This window comes from Triturus cristatus, chromosome 1_2 (genome assembly GCF_964204655.1).
Source record: "Triturus cristatus chromosome 1_2, aTriCri1.1, whole genome shotgun sequence".
Taxonomy (NCBI): Eukaryota; Metazoa; Chordata; class Amphibia; order Caudata; family Salamandridae; genus Triturus; species Triturus cristatus.
Window position 1 is genome coordinate 858160302 of NC_140580.1, and position 24750 is coordinate 858185051.

The 24750-nt window shown below is 47.9% G+C and overlaps 1 protein-coding gene across 1 annotated transcript in view; it reads right to left on the reverse strand.

The window, feature by feature from the left end:
- Window positions 1-24750, reverse strand: part of EMC1 (ER membrane protein complex subunit 1) — a 281531-nt gene that overhangs the window by 68946 nt on the left and 187835 nt on the right. The gene's annotated exons all lie outside the window — the stretch shown is intronic.

Below are 24750 nucleotides of genomic sequence, written 5' to 3' on the forward strand. Positions count from 1 at the left end.
CAGCCCAAGCAAGTTACTTTCAGTTCTTTTTGAAGGTGTATAACAACAGGCCTGATACTGTCAGAATTACTCCACCGGGGAGGAGGGAGGGTCGCTTATGACTATAACAGAGATACCCCTACTACAGAACTGGAGTTACAGGTAAGAAACTACTCCTTCTGTAGTAGGGGATCTCTGTGTATAGTCATAATCTATGAATAGAATGGCAAGCCCATCCCAACCAACAAACAGCGGTGGAGTAAGAACCAAACACCAACAAATCACTGTGCAAACAAATTCCTCAGCGAAGCCTGTCCAACCTGCGCATCTGCCCTAGCATCAGAGTCCAGGCAGTAATGCTTTGTAAACGTATGGACCGACTTCCAGGTGGCAGCCTTACAAATGTCAGCAATTGGAACATTCCTAAGCAAAGCTGTAGTAGCTGCTTTGCCCCTAGTCGAATGCGCTGTAGGCTTACCCCCTAACGTCTTATTAGCTTTCTGATAACAAAGCTGAATACAGGACACAATCCATCTAGAGATGGACTGTTTCGAGGTAGCCAGACCAGTTCTTACTGAACCATAATTTACAAACAGTTGATCCGACCTGCGGATGTCTTTTGTCTTATCTAGATAGAATTTCAACACCCTACGCACATCTAGTGAATGCAGAGACCTCTCCGTCGGAGAGGAGGGATGCTGAAAAAATGTAGGAAAAGTTATCATTTGATTTACATGGAAATCAGATATCAGCTTAGGCAAAAATTTAGGATGAGTACGCATCACTACTTTAGACGCATGGAATACAGTATACGGCTCTTGACAACACAGAGCCTGAATCTCACTTACCCTCCTGGCCGATGTAATGGCCACCAGGAAGGCAGCCTTCCAGGACAAATGCTGCAAAGAAGCCTTATGAATAGGCTCAAAAGGCTCCCTCATCAATCTGGACAACACCACGTTCAATTCCCATGGTGGAGAAGGTCGTCTAACAGGGGGAAACACCTTACGCAAACCCTCCAAAAAATCTTTAATCACAGGGATTTGAAAAAATGAGGTTTGGGAAGGGCCCTTTCTGTACGCAGTCAAAGCTGCGAGATGAACTTTAATAGACTGAAAATTAAGCCCAGATTGAGCTAACTGCAGCAGATAAGGCAAAATAACATCATCTTTACAGGATGTAGGGTCAATGTCCTTTGCCTTGCACCATAAGCAGAATCTCTTCCACTTATAGGCGTAAGAAGTCCTCGTAGACGGTCTCTTCGCCTCTTTCAAGATCTCCATACAGTCCTGAGGTAGGTTCAAGTGTCCATACTGTACTAGCTCAGGAGCCATGCTGCCAAACTCAAGGATGAGAGATTGGGGTGGACCATCTGCCCTCCGAACTTCGTGAGAAGGTCCGGCCGACACGGCAGGCGCCGGTGTGGCAGAACAGACCGGTGAAGGTGGTCGGTGAACCACCATTGCCTCGGCCACTCCGGAGCAATCAGGATCATCCTGGCTCTGGATTGCGACAGCTTGATCAGCACCGCCGGAATCAGGGGAATGGGTGGAAAGGCGTAGAGAAAGCTGTTGGACCAGCTGATCCATAGGGCATTCCCCAGTGTCCCTGGTTGGTAGTACCTGGACGCGAAGTCGCGGCATTTGCTGTTTTCTGCCGTAGCGAACAGATCGATATCCGGAGTGCCCCACTCCGCGAAGACGTCCCTGAGCACGTCGTCATTTAGCACCCACTCGTGATTTTCTCGAACAAGCCTGCTGAGTGCATCGGCTTGGGCATTCTGCACTCCCGGCAGATGGGTGCCGTGATCGTCAGGTTCCTGGCCACCAGCCAATTCCAGATCGTCTGTGCCTCCCGAGACAGCGTGCGTGACCGGGAGCCCCCCTGCTTGTTGAGGTAGTACATGGTAGTAGTATTGTCCGTCTGAAAAAGCAGGGAGTTCGTCGTGAAGGAGGGATGGAACGCCTTCAGGGCCAAGTGTACTGCTCTGAGTTCCAAAAAGTTGATGTGGTAAGTCATCTCCGTCTGCGACCATATCCCCTGAATCTGAAGAGGGCCCGAATGCGCTCCCCAGCCCTGGAGAGACGCATCGGTCACTATGGTCTGGACCGGAATATCCTTGTGGAAAGGAGTCCCCTTGCAAACATTCCCTGAGGAGCACCACCATTTCAGAGATTGGAGAGCGTGTTGGGACAGATGAATCTTGTCCTCCCAACGCCCCCGCCTCTGGTCCCATTGATCCTCCAGACATACCTGCAGAGGCCTCATATGCAGACGTGCATTGGGGGTGAGAAAGATGCAGGAAGCCAGCGACCCCAGTAAGGAGGACACCGTCCTCACTGTAGGAGTGGGCTGAGAGGAGGTGCAGGGCCTTCCCACAGATCGATAAGCGTCTCTCCTCCGAAGGACACACGCTTGCGTTCAAGGTATTGACTGAGGCCCCCAAGTACTGGAGACACTGCACAGGAACCGGCACTGACTGACATGTTGATGTGCAGCCCCAGATGATGAAGCAAGGCAGCTGTCCTGTTGAAGTGACACTGGGCTTCCTGGTACGTGGAAGCTTTGATCAGCCAATCGTCCAGGTATGGATACACAAACACTTTGGTCCTCCGCAAGTGTGCTGCCACCACTGCCATGCACTTGGAGAACGTCCGTGGGGCAGACTTCAGACCAAACGGGAGTACTGTATACTGGTAATGGTTGTTGCCTACCAGAAACCTCAGGAACTTGCGATGCTTTGGTGCGATCGGCACATGAAAGTAAGCGTCCTGCAGACCTATGGCGCACAGCCAATCTCCTCGATGCAACTGAGGGTAAATCTGATGCAGGGACAACATACGGAACTTTTCTCTGCGGACCCACTTGTTTGCTTGACGCAGATCTAGAATAGGCCTGAACTCGTTTTTGTCCTTTTTTCTGACGAGAAAGAACCGGGAGTAAAGGACTGTTCCTCTTTGCCTCAAAGGAACAGCTTCTATCGCCTTCTTCCTTAACAGGACGTCCACCTCCCCCTGGAGCTCCCGTACCATGAAGGGAGAGCGCACTGGTGGAATCTGTGGAGGCGGGCTGGTGAAACGAAGACTGTATCCATTGCAAACAATATTCAGCACCCACTTGTCCTGAGTTATTGTCCTCCACTCTGCCAGGTAGTGTTGAATACTTCCCCCCACCGGAGCGGGTAACGGATGAGGGGGAAGTGATCCTTCAGGGCTTCGACCCGGCCGGGCCTTTGTTCCCCGACGAGGATTGATGCTGTCCTCTGCCCCTCTGGCGCTTTTGAAAGGACTGCCTGGGGAACTGTTGTTGCTGTTGCTGGTGACCAGACTGACGCCCTTGACCTCGTTGTTTCGAATAGCGCCTGCCATAGGAGCGGAACGACCTCTTCTGCTCCTTGGGTCTTTCCAACCCCACGGCTTTCAGGGTTTCCGCTTCGGCCTTCATGCGGGCCATCTCGTCATCCGCATGAGACCCGAACAGCGTCGTGCCGGAGAATGGCAAATTGGCAATCTTCTGCTGCGCCTCAGGCTTCAGAGAGGTGAGCCTCAGCCAGGAATGCCTCCTCATGTGTACCCCGTGACAGTACCCATGGGCTGCCAGCAACGACACATCCCCCGCAGCACTGATGATCTGGTTGGAGACCATCATGCCCTCGTTCAGAACCTCCTGGAAGTCCTCCCTTTTATCCCTAGGCAGGGAGGCAGCAAACTGTTGCAAGGAGTCCCAGAGTGACCGGTCATATCGACCCAACAGAGCGGAGGCGCTAGCAGCCTTCATCGTGGTGGCCGACGTAGAGCACACTCTCCTCCCCAAAGAGTCCATCTTGCGACTCTCCTTATCCGGAGGAGCCGTGGAGTGCTGTTTACGAGCCGCAACCACAATGACAGAGTCCGGGGGAGGGTCCACCCTGAGGAACGCCGGGTCAGAATCAGGGGCCCTATACTTTTTCTGCAACCTTGAGGGAGCCGACTTCACCACGGCTGGCGTCAAGAAGACCTCCATGGCTGGCTCCTCCAACCCCGGGACCAAAGGAAGGAGGGGGCGTGACAGATGAGCCTTGTGCAATGTCTCAAAGATCACCGAGGTAGTGGGAACAGGGACTGCTACCGAGATCCCCAATTTCGCTGCCCCTCTCATTAACAACTCCTGGAACGTGGCAACATCATCCACCGGCGAGATTCGGGTAGGCGGTGTCTCCGACTGCGAGGGAGAGAAACGTCCAGTGCCATAAGAGTCCGTTCTCGTGCCTCTGGAACGAGATCTATATCTCCGCCGTCCGTGTCTGGTGCGAGTGGACGATCTGCGCCTACTCCGTGACCTCCGTCGAGAGCGAGACCTCGGTCTTCGTGGAGCCTTAGGAGTCGCCGGTCGCCGAGGAGACGGCGGGAGCTGTGGCATCGGCGGCGTAGGTCTCTTAGGAGGAGGAGGAGGAGGAGGCGGCGGCGGAGGAGGAGGCAGTGGAGGAGGCGGCGGTGGTGGTGTAGGAGGACGCTGAGGCAGCGGCTTAGAGAGAGGCTGCGGAGCTCCATCACTCCGTGCAGGAGAACCCGGACCAGCACTGTCCGAACTCTCGTCCACCCTTCTCCTCTTGGCGGGCCTGTCCCGTGTCGAAACGCACGAGGGGGAGCGCCGTCTTCTCCTAGATCCACGACTGGAGATCGTGATCACCGAAGACGTGTTACCAGTTGTCCTCGACGTCGAACTGAACGTCGACCTCGTACGGTGTCTCTTCGCCGATCGCCGTCCCCCCCCCCTCGACGAACGGCCTCTCGACGTCGACCGGTGTCTCCAGGACGTCGACCGTCTTCGCCTTCGCCTCGACGTCGATCTCCTTCGCCTCGACGGCGATCTGTGCCTCGACGGCGATCGCCGATGTCTCGGCGTCGATGTCGTCAGCGTCGAGCCAAGAGTCGATGGCTGGCCAGGGGGCTCGGTACGACGTGGATGGTGTGTCGACGTCGACTGCGGAATCTTCGACGGCGACCCGGTCCCGGGTCCCGCCGGCCCCTCTCTCGACGTCGAACGCCGAGAATGCCGAGATCCAGAGCCCTGGATCGACGGCGAACATACCGTAGCTTTATCCCTCGCCGTCGACGTCGTCGCCTTCGACGTTGAACGCGACCAACCAGCCGGTAGGCGCCGTTTCTGCCCCTTTTTCTGCCCGGAGGTCCCTCCAGTGGCTGAAGCATGGGCAGAGGAAGGGGGGGGGGGGGGGGGGGGGAGATCCTTCGTGCCCCGAAGTCCCACCTGTCCTCCGCTCCTCTTGTCCCTGGAGGCGAATCTTCTCCCTGTCCCTCAGGGTCCTCCTGGAGAAGGTCTTGCAGATGGCACACGCAGCAGGGACATGTGAGGATGACAAGCAGAGGATGCAGACATCATGTGGGTCCGTCTTGGCCTTCTTCCTCCCACATTCAGGGCACTTATCAAATAAAGCCATGTTAAAAATGGCCAAACTGCCCCAAATTGCAGGATGCAGTAGAGGAAGGCACTAGACGTCGAGTGAGTAAAGTATTTATCCAAAAATATCAAATTTTATCCAACTATCCACCCAAAAGGGTAGAGCTCAAGCTCCAGGGTCCTGCAAGCAGGAGCCGGAAAAAAGAACAGAAAGTAACTTGCTTGGGCTGTGCATCCTGGGATACCGGGGGTCTCTGGAGAGTTTCTTAAAGGCACGGTATCCCTTTAGCAGACACATAATGACAGCCTATAGGGCTTGTCTGTCCACCCCTTCCTCTCTATTGTTTAAAGGGATTTTGGTGAAGGGAGTGTGATACAATAAAGGAACATGTCAGAAGTGAATAAAAATGACATTTAAACTTTATTTTGGCTTTTGTGTTCACTTCAGAGGAAGTGCTGGCCAGTGCAGCCGTGTTATTAGGTTGTATTATTTTTGTCTGTCTCTTAAGTGTCTTTGCAGGTTTGCAAATGCAGGACAGCTTAAGAGATATTTTGATTGCTCCGGGGTCCACGCACATGGGCGGGACTATTCATAGATTATGACTATACACAGAGATCCCCTACTACAGAAATACTGTTCCCAAATAGGTACAAGGTGTCCACAGTCCCCAGAGGTTTGGCAGAGGCTAAAGTTAGATATAACCTTACTCTCTAAAGTGGTAGCTTGGTCGAGCAGTAAGGCAGTATCAGAGGACAGAGTAAAGCATTTGTTGCACACACTCAGCCAGCAAATGGTCTCACACACTCCATAATTGAACTCTAGGCCAATGGTTTATATATAAAAAATATATGCTTGTTTTATTTTAGAACCAACAATAGGTGTTAAAATATACTTTCTCAGAATGAGATGCTTTGTATAAATACTTTTGCAATATGCAATTGACTTTTGTAGAAAGTTACAAGTGGTTGCAATAGGCAACACAATTTTTAATGCATTGAGTTCAATGGAAGTTTCAAGTTATTTGCCACAGATTACTTTTAGGATTACTTTTGGAATTCCAGGACTGGATCCTAGATTCAGTCCTGGCTCAATACTTGGAATCTAGTGATAAAAGTCGACTTAATTACTGTGATGATTTTTTAGGCAATAGTTTGCTATTTTAAAAGTTGACACTTAGAAAATATTTCATAGAAAACAGTTAATGATTCCCAATGGCAGAAAATTCAAGTTGCAGGTATAGTATGTTCTTGTTACTTTTGTAATCCAGTACTGGGTGCCTAGACTCAGTACTGGGACCTTTATCCAAAACAGGTAAGTAATTACGTTTTCAGATATTATACGATTTTGAAAGAATATTTAAAGTTTGCAGAAATTGACACTTCGAAGAAATTTCACAGAAAAACAGTCAATGATTTCCTACGGGAGAAAATTGAGTTACTGGTTAAGTACAGTTGTAAGTATTTTTCAGAGTCAGTGCTGGGCACCAAGATCCAGCACTGGGAGCTCACCTAAGAGCAGGTGAGTATTTTCGTTTTCGTTACTTGGCGGATTTTTGGTGAATATTTTAAGTTTTGAAAAGTCCACACAAGAAATTTCAGGAAAAGCCAGTCAATGTTACCCTATGGAGAAAATTGAGTTATCGGTTTAAAGGTAAGTACTCAACTGGCAGAGTTAAGGTTCTGAGCATAGACTCAGGGGTTTCCCAGGGTCAGGTAGGTACAGTTGGTTCACCCTCAGCGGCACAAGGGCGGCCGGGTGCAGAGAGAGTTAGGCCCAATATTATCCTATGAAAGGTAGGGGGGCCTTGGTTGGTGGCTGCTGATTAGCAGGCCATGTGGCAGTGGGTGCTGGGCTCCTGGTCACTTACTCAGGGCAAGTGGGGAAGTAGATAGGTGTAGAGGCTGCACTGCCAGGGCCACTCGGGCGGCTGGGTGCAGGGTGCTTTTGAGCCTTCGGGCGCTCAATTGATTTCAATGGGAAATCTTAGGTTTAGAAAAAGACTGCAAGCTCGGGGACGAAGATTCTTCAGGTGCCACCACCACTTCGAGAGGTAAGTTGGGTAGTTGGAAGATAGGTAGGTACCCCGGGATTGGGCACAGGGGGCCGCCGGGCTGCCTTTTGTTGTCGGGAAATCTTACCCTCTGTTGATCGCGGTTAGGGGGGCACCTGGTTCTGAGGCTGCAGGCTTCTTCAGGAGTGTCGAGGGAGGTCCTTGGGTGCCGGACTCGGGGTCACAGTCGCCGTGGAGTCGTCCTCGTGGTCTTTGTTCACTCCGGCACAGGCCACGCTTGGCGGGTGCAGAGTGTGCTGGGTTCGCGGTTCCGGGCTGCTGCCAGGGATTAGAAGTAGTTTTTGAGTAGAGCCTCTACTCATGGGAGTCCCAGGGGGCTTAGAGTTAAAAGGTAACCAGGTCCTCCGGGGTTTGTGTGGTTGCTGGTTACAAGAGATGCCGGGTTGGAGCAGGAGCAGGTTCGAGGGTCGACAGGCCGGTAGGGCTGGGGCCAAAGCAGTTGGTGTCTTCCTCTTCTTAGCAGCTGCAGGGCAGGTCTTCTTTCTTCTAGCTCTTCTTCGGATTTTGGAATCTGGGGAAGGAAATTTCAGGGTGCCCCTAAATACTAGATTTAGGGGCGTTACAGGTAGGTGAAGGGCAGGGACCAATGGGTCCCTGTCCTGGGGTGGGTACACCCCCCTATCCTGCCTCTCTCTTGTGGGAGGGGGGCGGTAGCCTAGTCCTGATTGGGCAGGGCTTCCCATCTTCAAGATGGCGAGAGCCCGTAGATGTGCTTCACCTCGCCTTCCCCACCTGAGGAGTGGGGTTGGCAGGCTGGCACATCCCCTGTCCTTATTTGGGGTCTCCGCCCAAGCTTCCCGCCAGAGTGGGGGGTTGCAGTGGCCTGGGCAAGCTCACAGAGGCTGCATGCCTTTGAAGCTTCCCCCTGCCCATCCTGGGGGAGGAGATTTAGCACCTCGCCCAGGATGTGCATTGTTGCAGACCCAGGAGAGCAGGGGCTCTCCTACCCAGGGGTCCAGCAACATGTCTGCTGTATGGCAGCCTAGGCAGCCTCAGAACAGACGTGGATTGTAGGTTAGGTTTTAGGGGGCATCTCTAAGATGCCCTCTGGGGTGCTTGGTACATTAAATCCCACACTGGCATCAGTGTGGGTTTAATGTGCTGAGAAGTTTGATACCAAACTTCTTAGTCTTCAGTGTTGCCATTATGGTGCTGTGGAGTTCATGTTTGACGAGCTTCCAGCACCATATACTCTTAAATGGCAGCACTGCACTTACAGTGCCCAGGAATGGACCTGGGTACTGTAGGGGCACAGGGCTCCTGCTCCTGTGCCCACACCATTGGCATAGGGCACACAGCTAGAGGGGTGGCTGATGTATGCCATGGCAGTGTAGGTGGTGGGCATGGTACACAGGGATGTGTGCCACGTTGACTCTTTGTTTTGTCTTGTACCCAGACACTCAGCCTGCAAGGGCAGTGTGTGTGTGTAAGGGTACAGGGCCTCTAAGGGTGGCACAATGAGTGCTGCAGCCCTTAGAGTTCTTCCCTGGTCACAAGGCCCTGGGTACCTAGGGTACCATTTACCAGGGGCTGACATGTGGCCAGGGTTTGCCAATTTGGGTTTTGTGTTTTAGGGAAGGAACATAGGCCCTGGGCACCTGATCGGCAGGAGTCCAGGGCACACTCTGTCAAAGTACATTCAGCAATTCAGCAAAAAGTGGGGGCATACCATGCAAGAAAGATGGCACTTTCTCACAGGTGGGCATTGCTGGAGGGTCCGGCTGTCTGGGGAGAAAAGATGGGTTGGGAGGGGGAGATGAGCGTGAGAGGGAGTTGTCCGCAGAGAGGGGAAGAGGGAGTCAAATGCCTCTAGGTTGTCGTTGTTGGCTTGGATCAGGACAGTGCCATTGGAGTAGATGTTCACAGAGGTGTTCCCACTCCGCGGCGTGCGGTTAGGCAATGAGATCGTTAGTTTGCAGCTATGGGGAGTGTTAGTGGTTTTGTCAATGTGGAGCTGAGAGCAGAGGAGGGAGTTCCACTCATCAGGTCTTTGTGTGGAAGATGAGATGAGTGATTCCAGGAGCTGTCTAATCAATTTGTGGTTGAAGTTTTTTTTCTCTTTGGGTGAGAGGATAGGGGGTAACTGATAGAGGAGTTTGGGCCGTGCGGTGTGAGAAAGTGGCTCTGTATATACTGTTCCCTAATAGGTACAGGGTGTACAGAGTCCACAGTCCCCCAGAGGCTGATAGAGGTCAAAGTTAGGTATGACCTTACTCTCAAAAGTGGTAGCTTGGTCGAGCAGTAAGGCAGTACCAGAGGACAGTGTAAAGCATTTATTGTACACACTCAGTCAGCAAATGGTTTCACACACTCAATAACTGAACTCCAGGCCAATGGTTTATATATATAAAATATATGCTTGTTTTATTTTTAGAACCACAAAGGGGGTAAAAATATACTTTCTCAGAATGAGAGGTTGAATATAAATACTTTTGTCTTAAGCAATAAATTTGTGTAAACAGTCACAGTTGGTTGCAATAAACAATCCTATTTCCTAAACATAACAATGCATTGAGCTCAATGGTAAATTCAGGTTATTTGTAATAAATTACTTTTCAGATTACTTTTGGAATTCCAGGTCTGGCTCCTAGAACCAGCCTTGGGTCAGTATTCAGAATCAAGTGATGAAAGTCGACTTAATAACTGTAATGATTTTTAAATAATATTTAGCTATTTCAAAAGTTAGCACTTAGAAAATATTTCAAAGAAAACATTCAATGGATCTCTATGGCAAGAAATTCACATTGCAGGTAGAGTACTTTATCGTTACTTTAGTAATCCAGGACTGGGTGCCTAGACCCAGGACTGGGGTCCTTATCAAAAGCAGGTAAGTAATTTCGTTTGCAGAAATGGTACGATTTTAAAAGAAGATTTCAAATTTGCAAAAATAGACACTTAGAAGAAATTTCACAGAAAAGCAGACAATGGTTTCCTATGGGAGAACAAGCATTTACAATGCAATGGTCTCGGCATTGGTAAAGTTAGAGCTGTTGGCATTGCTCATGATATTATTTTTGTTTATGTTTTCGTTTTTAAAACATTTAAAGAAACGGCATTGTTATTTACAATGTCAATAGCTTAATCATTCTCCAATGCGAGACCTATTGCATTTGCACCCACACACAGATTAAGCTATTGACATTGTAAATAACAATGCCGTTTCTTTACATGTTTTAAAAACATACACAAAAATAATGTCATGAGCAATTCCAATAGCTCTAACTTTAACAATGCCGAGACCGTTGCATTGTAAATGCTTTTTTTGCGTGGGAGTGGGGGCTTGGTGAGGGGCAGCCTGCCTCTTAGAAAGCTCTTGGCACCAGGAACCGCCTCCTCCAAGGCACCGCCCCTCCTCACACGGTGAGGTTAGTTTATAAATTGGCAGGCATGCCTCTCCCCCCAGAAATACAATCATGACAAGGAATATGCGCGCAATGACTGATGTAATTACCTCAGTTCTCTCAACAATGACGGAGGGTACCCTAATGATTGCGAAAATGAATATTCATCCACTGTTTCGCTGCAACAGAAGGGGCTAGGAGGCTGTGTTACTCAGCCTACTGTTGTGAGGCAACTGGTGGCCGACCCTTGATGGAAGCTCCCGGCCCCGCCCCCTCGCAAGGCGTCACAAACGAACTTTGCTAAATACCCGCCCCCCACCCCATATGATCCCCCCACAGCACCGCCAGCGGGCAAGGTACGGTAAGAATAGCACAGTATGAAAGAACATCTGATGGACTCTTCCAAGCCACCTTAGTTTGAATTTTCTCAGTAGCAGCGTCATATAAAGTAAGTTCCTAGCAGCAAGGTTTATAAGAATACTAGTTCGAAGAAAGCTTCGCGTTTTTTTTTTTAATTGGTTCATCACGCTGTCTTCCGCTCATAAACTTCTCGCATCTAGGAACGCAGTAACAATTCTGTTCCTCTAGTTACTTTTCCCCTTTCAGGATGGTGTTTTTCTAGATCCCCATCTCCAGTAGAATGTGAAATTCCCTTCACCCTACAGTTCCTGCTAAGAGGGTTCCAAAAACAGTTTGCTTTGACTATTTTAAGAGCTCAGTGGGCAGCCATTAGAGAGTTTAGAGAGCCATGGGGTACTTCTAGCAAGGATTTGATTTAGTGGTCAGACTACTGGAAAATGTAGCTTCTTCGAGGCCTAGACCTACAGCTCCACTGTGGAATCTGCCGCAAGTCGTGACAGCCTTGCAGGGTATCCTTTTTAAGCCATTAATAGCCAATGATCTAAAATGTTTATCATTAAAGGTGCATTTTAGAGGCCATTGCTTTGGCTACATGGATTGACGAATTTAGAGCCTTAATGTGTAAACCACCATTTCTGAAAATCCTCGAACCTGGGGTTTTGTTTAGACATAATCGAGCTTGTCTTCTCAAGGTAGATTTGAAGATGCATAGGGAGCAAGAAATCTTATTGCCTGTGTTTTTCCACCTCCTTTTTCTAAGGAGGAGGAACAGATGCTATTTACCTTCAGTGCTGTGAGGGGTATGGGAAATCAATCAAGCTGTACATTTTGGTGGTGTTAAGTAGGATCTAAAACGTTCTAACCTTACTTTGAGTTGCTGTATTACGACAACTATTGTACTGGCATATTCTCTGTCTAATGTACCCTTACCTGAAGGAATACAGTAAATGTCCACTAGAGGGGTGGCAACCTCTTGGGATGATGCACAAGGGCCCCCTTTGTCTCAAACTGTTAGAACAGCAATTGAGCTTAATGAAGCACTACCAAAATTTGTATACAGTTATGGAAAAACCTTTTGGGGTAAAATGTGTTAAATGCATTGTTTGCCACATAAATTTAAGACTTCTTTTGTGCACGAATTAAAACAAGCATTGGCATAGCCAATAGGTCTAAAATCGAAACAAATTAGAGAATGACAAAAGCAACAGGTGCGTTATAACTTTTTATGTCTCTTTATAAAACAATATAAAAGGTAGCGTCTCATATACGCAACAAATTGTTCCACTCACAAAAAAAGAGTCACTTAAAGAGAAATATCAGAGAGGAGCATTGCAAGTGTGACATGTCACATAGAAGCATACTGAACACTGACTTGGCAGCCATGATTCTCTTTGAATAACTGTTCTCAGAGCGACTTAAGCTTCCGATGCTACTGCCAATTTGTCATGTGCTCTCTGCGTTATTAAATGTATAAACCTTTGGCGCTCTCAAAAGGCAACCGATTAACTTCAATAGTTCCATGTATTCTACCTTCAGAGATTTAGTTAATGCTTCACTTCAGAGCTAGCTAACCCAGCTTGTAAACATCCTTTCCCCGTTTCAGTTTTCATTTCCCCATTAACTCCATTTATTACACCTGTCGCCCGGTTTCACAGTCACACGAATATTTACCGTATCAAAAAGGAGGTTCCAGGACAAAAGCCTTACCTCCCACCTCCTGACACCGAAGCTAAGAGCCGGATTGCCTTCTTTTGGCAGTTTTGCGTTCTCCTCCAAAAGCTTCCCCTTCACCATGTATAGGACTCCAACCAATTAGCAAGGCACTGCGGATTGCTAATACGGATTGCCAAACGAAAAGGCGTTACTAAGAGGACATGCGTAACACAAAAACTGCAATTGGTTAGAAAATATGACTCCCATGAGCGAGACAGGCTTAATACCCGGAAGAAAAATTCTTCCCGATCCGGATGTGATAGTCCAGATGTTCCGTCCATAGTTCCCCGGTCCCTGTTTATCTACATGGACTGCAGGGAGGGGGCGGAATGTTTTGACTGCTGCGGAAACCATAGGAGGACTACATTACACAAGTTCTTCAATACAAAACAGAAGCGGCGGCCATTTGAGAATGATGTTATTGAGCAGGCTTCGTAACCGCCATTCGAAGGAAATTCAAATGTAAAACAAGGTGTCGGACATACTATTAGTGTCATAGATATTTATAATGCACGAGTTTGTAAAACTGTGAAGATGGGGTCCATATTCAAAGTGTAGAAATTAAAAATGAAACTAACGTCATAAACTAAATAGTGAAATGATCTGGACAGTAGTAATGACCCCTTTTAATTAGTGAAATTCCTGACCCCATACCTTTAACATACAGATGAATATAAATTATTTCAAGGTGGCTACCACGCTTCACCAAGGTACAATAAAGCCGTATTTCTCTTCTACCCCTGGTTTGCTATGGCCTTGACGGACGGGCCTCTTTCGTGCGTCCTGATGGTGGAGTAACGTAGGGCCTGACGCCATACAGCTGACAGGCCAGGTCTGTTGCTCCTGGGCTGGCTCAAGGGACAGCGGAGGGGAACTGCGCGTCACTACGGGTGGCCAGGAGAGAACTACCTGGGTGTCGACGTTACGCAACTGCGAGGCCCTAGTGGGCCATGGCCTCATGTCGGGGCTCGAGCGCGGCCCGTATCCTCCGCTCTTCACTTGTCCCAACGCAGAGAGGTGATGTGGGCATCTAGGGACACGAGTCCCGTAATATATTTATTATGTTTTATTATACTAATAGCGCTGCCAACCTACGGAGGACCTCCTAGGAGTTTGCATGTGTAGAGGGAGGGCTGGTAGGGCAATAATGCTAAGGGCTCAGGTAGAGTTTATGCCAGTCTAATGTTTTCGAAGGAAGACAAGTGTTAAGGAGTGCCTAGAATACCTATGCAAATTGTTGAAGTAAGTCACTGCCTGAATCTAAATTGCGAAAACAAAGATTTCTTCGCTTCGAACTGATACTATAGTAATTATATGTCGTACTTGACAAAACTTTAAATGTTATCATGAGGGCCGCGAACTGGAACAGAAAACGGGCGCAGGCACCGAAGTAAAAGTGACCCCATTAACTAATCCAACAGCAACAACAAAACAAGCCGAGGGCACCGGAAGACACGACCGCCTTTCTCCGAGGCACAGCAGAAAATGCCTCGGAGAAACGCCACGTCCTTTTCGGATTTGGGGGCGTGTTTTGCTGTTGTCTCCTCCCTGAGACTTCTCGCCAAAAACACGCCCCCCGATCCGAAAAGGACGGGGCTTCAACGGAGTGACTGGACCTCTTCTCCAGTGGCTGGCCAGCATTTAAGAGGCCAGCCAATGGAGAACAGGAGAGAAGAGGGGCGGGTGCAAGCCCCTCTTCTCAAAGTCACTCCAACTCATTAAATCTCGGAGCGAGACTGCGCAAGCGCAGCCTTTCGCAGCCGAGACCTAAAAATGAGTTAGAGGTAAGTATAGTTGTGAACACTTTTCAGGGTCAGGGCTGGGCACCAAGATCCAGCACTGGGAGCTCACCTGGGAGCAGGTGAGTAAATTCGTTTTTGTCACTTGGCTGATTTTTGGTGAATTTTTGCAGTTTTGAAAAGTTCACACTTAGAAGATTTTTGAAGAAAAAGCCAGTCAATGTTACCCTATGAGGAAAATGAAGTTAGCGGTTTAAGGGTAAGTACTCGACTGGCAGAGTTGAAATTCCGGGCATGGACTCAGGGGTCCCCCAGTGTCAGGTAGGTACAGTTGGTTCACCCTCAGCGGTTTCAGAACGGCCGGGTGCAGAGAGAGTTAGGCCCAATGTTATCCTATGAGGGATAGGGGGGCCTTGGTTGGTGGCTGCTGTCTGGCAAGCCACGCGGCTGTGGGAGCTGGGCTCCTGGTCACTTACTCAGGGCAAGTGGGGAAGTAGGTTAGTGTAGAGAGGGCACTGCCAGGGCCACTCGGGCGGCTGGGTGCAGGGTGCTTTTGAGCCTTCGGGCGCTCAATGGAAATCAATGGGAATGTTCCGGTTTGGAAAAAGGCTGCAGGCTCGGGGACGAGGATGTTTCAGGTGCCACCACCACTTCGAGAGGTAAGTTGGGTAGTTGTAGGTTAGGTGGGTACCCCGGGATTGGGCACAGGGGGCCGCAGGGCGCCGGGTGCAGGGGTGCCCTTTGACGTCGGGAATCTTACCCTCTGGTTGATCGCGGCTGGGGTGGCACTTGGTTCTGAGGCTGCAGGCTTCTTCCGGGATGTCGAGGGGGGTCCTTGGGTGCCGGACTCTGGGTCACAGTCGCCGTGGGGTCGTCCTCAGGGTCTTTGTCCACTCCGGCACTGGCCAGGCTTGGCTGGTGCAGAGTGTGTTGGGTCCGCGGTCCCGAGCTGGTGCCAGGGATAGCAAATGGGTTTCTTGAGTAGAGCCTCTACTCGTGGGAGTCCCAGGGGCTTAGAGCTAAAAGGTAGCCAGGTCCTCCGGGGTTGGTGAGGTTGCTGGCCACGAGAGATGCCGCGCTGGTGCAGGTTCGAGAGTCGACAGGCCGGTAGGGCTGGGGCCAAAGCAGTTGGTGTCTTCTTCTCTTTTTAGCAGCTGCAGGGCAGGTCCTTGTTCTTCTTGCTCTTCTTGTAGTTTTCTATCTGGAATCTAAGGAAGGAAGGTTCAGGGGGCCCCTAAATACTAGATTTAGGGGCGTTACAGGTAGGTGAAGGCCAGGGACCAATGGGTCCCTGTCCTGGGGTGGGTACACCCCCTATCCTGCCTCTCTCCTGTGGGAGGGGGGCAGTAGCCTAATCCTGATAGGGTAGGGCCTCCCATCTTCAAGATGGCGAGAGCCCGGAGATGTGCTTCACCTCGCCTCCCCCACCTGAGGGGTGGGGTGGGCAGGCTGGCACATCCCCTGTCCTTGTATGGGGTTTCCGGCCAAGCTTCCCGCCAGAGTGGGGGGTTGCAGTGGCCTGGGGAAACTCCAAATGGCGGCCTGCCTTTGAAGCTTCCCTTTGCTCATCCTGGGGAGGAGATTTCTCACCTCACCCAGGATGTGCATTGTTGCAGGCCCGGGAGAGCAGGGGCTCTCCCACCCAGGGGTCCAGCAACGTGTCTGCTGTGTGGCAGCCTGGGCAGCCTCAGAGCAGACGTGGATTGTAAGTTAGCTGTAAGGGGGCATCTCTAAGATGCCCTCTGGGGTGCTTAGTACATTAAATCCTACACTGGCATCAGTGTGGGTTTAATGTGCTGAGAAGTTTGATACCAAACTTCCCAGGCTTCAGTGTTGCCAATATGGTGCTGTGAAGCTCGTGTATGACAAGCTCTCAGCACCATGCACTCTTAAATGACAGCACTGCACTTACAGTGCCCAGGAATGGACCCGGGTACTGTAGGGGCACAGGGCTCCTGCTCCTGTGCCCACACCATAGGCGTAAATGCACCCAGCTAGAGGGGTGGCTGACAAATGCCTTGGCAGTGTAGGTGATGGCCATGGTACACAGTGATGTGTGCCATGTCGACTCTTTGTTTTGTCCTGCACCCAGACACTCAGCCTGCAAGGGCAGTGTGTGTGTAAGGGTACAGGGCCTCTGAGGGTGGCACAATGAGTGCTGCAGCCCTTAGAGGCCTTCCCTGGCCACAAGGCCCTGGGTACCTAGGGTGCCATTTACTAGGGGCTGACATGTGGCTAGGGTTTGCCAATTTGGAGTTTGTGTGGTTTAAGGAAGGAACATAGGCCCTGGGCACCTGATTGGCAGGATCCCAGGGTACACTCAGTCGAAGTACATTCAGCAATTTAGCAAAAAGTGGGGGCATACCATGCAAGAAAGATGGCACTTTCTCACATGCGGTCTTAGGTAGTTAGGAGTGGGGGTGTTGGGGTAGGTAGGTGAGATGGGAGGCATTATGTCTGGGTTGGAAGGGGGGGCAGGATCCCGGTGGGAGGGACAAAGTAGTGGATGTCAGGCCACTTTTATAGGGGTTGGAAGAAGGCTCACCGGGGCGCTAAGGCGGGAGCTTACCTGCGCCCAATACCGGAAGATAATCCTGGGCGGCCAACAAGGGTTCAGTCCCTGAGGCAGGGAGAGTGTCAGGTACGGGGGGGCACGGTTTCTTGCCTCAACATAAATAATAAGTATGCCCACTATAACAAGGGCCCTTCTGTTCTAGGAGACTTTCGTAGTTGAGGCTTTTACTGTTATGGATAACAGATCGAAGTTTGGCAATGTCCAGGGTTAAGTTCTCTAGCAGTCACAGTCCTAGAAGTCCCCACGCTGTTGTGGGCTGAGGGGGAAATTGGTCATCTCTCAAACAGACACGGAATTCGGATGTATGGCAGACATGGGGTGCTTACATTAGTGGGTCGCTGCCATCCGCATGTGCAAACCGTCCGGGAAGGACAAGTGGGGTTGAAGAGGCTGAAACCCAAACAGAAACGGGTTTCGGATGGGTAGCAGACAGGAGAAGCTTACATTAGTGGGTCGCTGCCATCTGAATTTGCAAAACGTCCGGGAAGACAAGTAGGGTTGAAGAGGCTCAGACCTGTAGGTTCTGGACCACGTCACAGCAAACTGTGCGATCGGCAGGTCCGGGTAGGGTTGCGGTGTTCGGGCCACTACTCATTGGGATTAGTAGATTGCAGCCATCATGGGGTCAGGCACTGAGGGCGGGAGGAGTGGAGAGACAGTAGTCCCGTATATGTAGGGTCTGCATTGCTACATTTCTGTTACCAGTGGGTTGGGGCGCGTTGTTGCGCTTTTCATGCCGCTTGGTTTCGAATTTAGTAATTCACCAGAGCACAGAACCATAAAGTCACCCAGCATTATCTGGTCAAATAGGAAACCTGGAGCTACTCATAGTACCGCCAGCACACCCTGGAGATGTTCACAAATCTTCGACAGGACTCTGTACATTTTCTGGAGCTGATCTCATCACCCCTTGTATATGTATAGTACAGGACATGGAACTGGCTAGCACACTCAGCAGTCTAGAAAGAGCATTGGCGGATCTCTCCCTCAACATAAAATAGCAGTGCATTACTATAAACAGTTATGTCACCCAGCACTTAGTATGTTATACCTGCTGGATCTCCACCAGTACTCCCAGTACAGTAGACTAGCTAAAGCTGATAATGCAAGCTGCAGATCCCTGCACACTATAATATCTGGAGATTATGTTATCACTCAAAACATTGTATAGAAAGTAAATTACCAGGATCATATTTGCTCTAGAACGTTCTGTTCACTACAATACTTGGAGCTGATCACAAGTTCAATAACACACTCTCCTCAGCACTTAAGCTGGAGATAAAATGCCCCCCTCACACGCTCCGTTCCTCACTACAGGACCGCAGATTACGTCCCCACCATATCAACTGCACTCCCCAGCAGCACATAATTTGGATCTTTTGCTATCGCGTCCTCCACCCTTACCTCCCACAAAACACATCTCAATGTTGATTTTATTTTATATTATATATACACACAAACACACACACACTTTGTACTGGCTTCAAGGTAAGTTGATAGGCTAGTTTTTAACTAGTCAGTTTAATCAGCTGCTAACACAACAATAAACCTATATCTTGTGTTAACTTGATGCACATTGAGTCACTCTCTGGAATAGTATATAAAATGCATTATGCATCTTGAGATATTTGAACAACTAAATGTGTGTGCAAGAATAATTGACTTAAAACGTTTACATTTAAAAGGATGTTTTATTTCACTGAACACGGTAAGAGGGTTGTATGTGTTCAGTAAAAATGAAATGGTCTAACCAATGTACCTGCTTCACAGAATCCAGAAAAAATCACTTAAAATGCATTATCTGTGGTACCCCATCTATTTTGCTGAACTCCCTTCTCTAAACTTTTTACAAAAAAAAATCCCCCCAAAAATTATTTATTACCTTCTTATCTCTGTCCTCGTCCCATTGTTTACTTAAATTGACACATTTGCGCCAATTACCCAAGTGGGTTCCTACATTTTTTAGGGCAAGGGACGCTCCTCCTATAAATCCTCTCCTTCCCAATAACCCTTCACGTTTCGTTTTTGGGCACTTTCTCATCCTTTAGGGCTTCTAGAAGACTGCCTGGGCGCCTTCCAGGTTTCCTCGTCAGTTATCAGAGGGTGCAGGGACCCTTCACAATTCGTTCCACTTTTCAAGAAAACTGCATTGTGTTCCTGCTGGTGAACGCAGTTTGCAGAAATTTGGAGTGACGGCCTGCCTCAAAGAGAGCTTCTACATAGAGCAATTGCTTTATTGCAGAGGTGCTACGGCCCGGTTATTAAGCACAGGGTCTTTTCCACCTGGTATTTTGGTGGCTTCCGTGTACGCAGGTTCGGATCCTCCTGCTTGCGGCTGTCTGATGTCTCCTTCTGAGCAATTACAGGGGAAGTGGGAGTAAGGGGTATTTAATAAATAAAATATAAAAAAAGAGATAAAAGAGCGGGAGTGTATGGCAATTGCCGGTTAGCCTTTATTACTCGAGTTTCAAGGACTCTATTTTGGAAAACTAGGGTGTTAAGGCCTTTTCTACATGAAGATAAAAAAAATAAAGGAGGGATATATAGAAGTGCTGTGAGCAGGTTTTCTTCTTTGTTCGCTGGCATCTATTTGGATTGCCTACATTTAAGGACTTGGGGTTTAATATTTCCCCCGTTTTCATTAATTCTCAGAGTATCCTTCTGTGCAGCAAGATGACGAAACACTCAGACAAAGCATCATACTTCTCCCTCTTCCTCGGAGAGATACCTTCCTGGAAAAGGAATCCTGGATTACAATCCCAGTCACCTCCAGTTTCTGAGAAGGACCCTCAGGAGATGGTCAGATCATTATCCGGTCTATAATCAGCAGTGCAACAGAGGCTCTCCTAGTCAGCCTCCGGATTCTTCCTTAGTATCATATTTTGATGCCTACTCACCTTCCTCATGCTCTTCTTGGGCACCTCCCGACTATGATGAGGATTGATTCAGGTTCCAGGATGACCCTTCCACTCCAATGGGGAACTTTATTTTGAAAGAGGACCGCAAGCAAGTAATCTCTGAGCTCTCATCCAATTCACAGCTTCCTCTGCAAGATGAACAGGTGGGTAGGAGTGCGGAGTGGTTCTGGCAGTTCCAGAGGCCTTCCATCCCCAAGGTACCTATTTATTCCTGCCATTCAGGGTCTGCTGAAACCTGAATGGTAATTTCCAGATAGAGTATCAGTGCCAAGATTTATGGGCAGACTGTATAGACAAAGGAGAAGACCAAGCATCTGCAGACACTGAATGTTGATCTCCTTTAGGCAAATCTTGTGGATAAACCTTCTTTCCTGACTGAGGATTTTGTGGTGGCAGACCCTAGTGACAAGAAGGTGGCGAGTGCCCGATAGATAGCTCATGCTGGTCTTAGCCTGGATATCAAATCTAAGATCTATGCTGTTATGCCTGCCAGTGGCTGCTTAAGGACATTTTGTCATCCAACATCCAGGAGGGGTAGGGTTGCTCTCATTTATTGTGTTGTATGGAAATTCGGTCTACGTTTCTATCAGATGTTATTTTTGATCAGTAGGTGTTGTTGCTGCAAGGAATCATCTACATTCAAGGGGTTCGTTGCAGCTCAAAAGAAAGATCTTTTGCAAAAGCCTTTTTCTGGCAATGGGCGTTTTTAGTAAATAGTTGGCAAAAGCTCTAATAAAATCCTTTTTAAGAGCTAAAAGCACACACAACCTTTTCATCACAAGCGAAGGATGTAAAAGGAAATGATATAAGAAAAAGAAGTTTACATCATACCAGATCTAATTTCCAACCTATGGGTTCCAGTCAAACCCTTCCTCCCATCAGTCTTCTGGGGGAGACCGTAATCCCAAGAAGAACTCCTCACTATTCCGGGACTCTGTTAGGTCCATTTAGGAGTCGTCTGCGCTTCTTTCAGGAAGAATGAAAAGCATGTATTTCGGAGTAGTGAGTCCTACAGATCATTTCCCAGTTCCAGGATATGGACATTTCCTCAAGTTTTCTGGAGCCGCACTTTATTAAGATCCCATGGCCGATCCACAAAATGAAGAGAGCTCCTCAGGAGAGTGTTCTCTTTAATAAAAAAAGGAAGTCATTCTTCCTGTTCCTGAAGAAAGTCATCATGGAATTCAGAATGATTATCGACCTAAAATCCTTCAATAAGCTCATACCCATGGTTCATTTCAAGCTGAATACTCTTCTGCAGGTAATTCATCTCACTTTGGAAGGAGACTTCTTAACCAAGATGCCTATCTCCACACACCAACTGCCCTCTTTCATCAGAGGTTTCTAAGGTTTGCAACTAGAAATCAACACTGGCAGTTCAGAATTCTACCCTTTGGACTAAAAACATTCCCGGGGGTCATCAACAAAGTTATAGCTCCTCTACTGGGTCTACCCTAACCTTGGTGACCATCTTATTCATTCTCCTTCCCAGGAACCGACTAGAAGGGACACCATTTTGGTTGTTCAGACTCTCCAAACATTTGGGTCCCTAATCAACTGTTCAAAGTCACAAATGATTCCATCCTAGAACCTAGAATACATAGATGATGTTTTTGATACAAGCTTGGTGATGGTGTTTCTACCACAATTCAGGAAAATAAAGCTCAGAGAACACCTCAAGGTTCTTCTAGCAAATTCAGAAGCCCCAGCAGGAGAATGGCTTTGAGTACAAGGCAATGTAGTAATTTTAGTAAGAATGCTCCATTTTGTTTTGGCCTAGAGGACCAGCTGTCTCCCTTAGTCTATCTATGTTTTAATTCTCTTTGCAGGCTGCACCACTTTTCATTGTACCGTGGGCTCGTCTTCCACCTGGGACAGCTGGTGCACCGCTCTCTGAGTGACTTGCTGTCCCTCCCAGAGAGATAGGAAGATCTTGATCCGGTGACTCAGTCAACTCGAGAAAACCTAGCTTCATGGACGATGCCCACAACCTTAGACCACAGAAAAATGTTATCCTATCAGAAACTAGCGATCCTGACCCTCAATGCCAGCAGCCTGGGATAGGGGTCTATTTTAGCTTCCCAGAGAGAGCAGGGTTTTTGAGGAAACTGGAGGAGGGCATGTCCTCTAACTGAAAGGAGCTAAGGACAATCTGGTAGGCAATACAGTTCTTCTCAAGCCATCTCAGGAGGAAGGCTTTACTGATTCACACAGACAATACGGTAACAATATCTCACTTAAATCATCAGTTAGGCACGGGATTCAGACCCTTCAATCGGTTGACTCATCAGATATGTTCTTGGGCATGCACAATCTTTTCTTAAATCTTGTCCATATCAGGCAGGTTGCAACCTGTCAGACAAAACAACTGAGCAGTTTTCCCCTGCTCACAGAACTTCAATCTCAGCCCCTTAATTTTTCAGATGATCTGACAGGGGTGGGGTGTACCTCTATTAGACCTTTTTTTTAACTCATCAGAATTTCCAACGCTTGTAGTTCTCCTCGCAGTTCCCAGATCAAGCCATGATAGTTGTGGCTGTGTTGACTATGGCCGAAGGCCCTTCTTTAAGTCTTCCCTAAAATGTCCTTGATTCTGAGGGTTATGGCAATACTTTGGCAGTAGTCAGTAGAAATTGTCATAATGTTGCCTTTCTAGTCAAGACTCTAGTTTAACATTCTTTGGCAGCTGATTGTGGGTCAGGAATAGATTCTATACCCAGTCATCTCTGAATCGCCATCATTTTTCTATGACTGCCCTGGCACTGTGTAGAGACTGAGAGGTACACTTTCTTGAATAAAGGTCTTTCTACCTCGGTTTACAATTCCTTGAGGCACCTAGAAATGCTCCACAAACAAAGTGTATTCTCACCATTGGGATTCTTTTGACAATTGGTGTAGCTCTAGAAGTTTGTCTCCAGCTCAGAACTCCTCAGAATACATCCTTCAGTTCCTGCAAGATAGTTTTGACAATGTATTTCTGTCTACCCTCAGGCTACAGCGGTCTTCTACAAGAGCATTTTGATCCCCTTGGATGACCTTTCTTCATTTGAGCCTCTACTGTCAATACTTTTTAGGGGATTTTAGCTTTTAAGTTCAAAGATAAAAAATAAAACCGTACCCCTCTTGGGACTGACCACTTGTCTTAGCATTTCTACAAAAAACTTTTTTTGAATCTTTGAAGAGGGTTTCTGACAAATGTTTTACTCAGTGTGTTTTTCTAGTAGCCATAACTACAGCTAGAAGAGATTGGTGCCCTTGCATTCCATCCACCCCACTCTAAAGTTTTCTGAAGATTGCATTGTTCAGTCTTTGGGTCCTATATTATTTCCTAAATTAAATGTAGCCTTTCACAGAATTCTTTCTTCCTTAGAGGCAGTCTCTGCCTTTGATTCAGGTCCCTTAATCCACCTTTTGGATGTTGTGAGGGCTATATGGATTTACCTTCAAGAACAGCTGACTTGAGGAAATCTGGGAGCATGTTTATAAATGTCTGCCCTGCTAAGAGAGCTGAAAACCCATGTAATCCGACTTTAGGGAAATGGAATCTGTTACTTCTTTGGCTTATCAAGCCTTTGGCAAGGACTTCCCCAGGTACAGTTAAAGATGATTTCATTTGAAGGATGACCTCTTCCTAGACAGAATGGGGAGGGTCATCCATTATAGTCATCTGCAGGTCTGCCACCTGGGCTTTCCCTTCCAAATTCTTTTTACATCATATGCTAATTATAGCTCTGGGTTCAAAGTTGTCTTTTGGGTCAGAAATTACTGTTAAGAATTGTCTGCTCACAAGGACAAGTTTTCCTCTTGAAAGCGTTTGAATTTGGCTATCACACATATGCAGAAGCAATACAAATTAGCTATTTAGGTGCGATTTCATATTTTTATCAGACTGGACTTGCTGTTTTTTCTATCTACTCCTGATCAACGCTTACAGCTTGGGTATTCCCCATTTAAGTAAGGAATGGGATGAGGAAGGAGATGAGGAGGTATTGCCTGCATTACTTACCGGTAATTTTTGTAACTCCAATTCTTCCTCCTCCATCCTAATACTTCTGACCTTACCGTACCCAATTATTTCATTAGCCTTTTGATAGAAGGGCTTAGTAGCATCAGGGAGGGATAATCGGTGGGAGAAGATCTTTAGGAGAATGTGCCCTTGGTCTTAATAAAAATGGAAACCAGCATGAAAAGGGGTGTTCCATAGGGTAAAAGACTCACAGTTATTCATTTAAGTACTGGCATCAGGAAGGAAGAACCAGAGTAATGAAGGTTACCAGAAAGTAATCCAGGCATTACAATTATTATATTTTAAAGACTTTAATCACTTCCATGGTTTTCAAAAAGTGGATACATTAAAAAATATATATATTAATGCTGGGATGGGGATGGTATTGATAATATCAGCACCCTTACATTTTTTAATACAAACTTGGTTATAAATTCACCCTTATTCTTTATCACTTGTCAAAAGCAATTCAAGACATTTCTGTAACTGCATTTCCTTCCCCTATGTATAAGTGAAATACAAATATTTTAGATTGGTAACTTTTACCTTTTCGAAATCAGGGGTGCACCTAAAATGACAAGTACATCAAAAGCGCTCTTTTTAGCCAGTTTTGTTCTTAAACAAATCAATGCAAATTTGAGTTCTGTGAA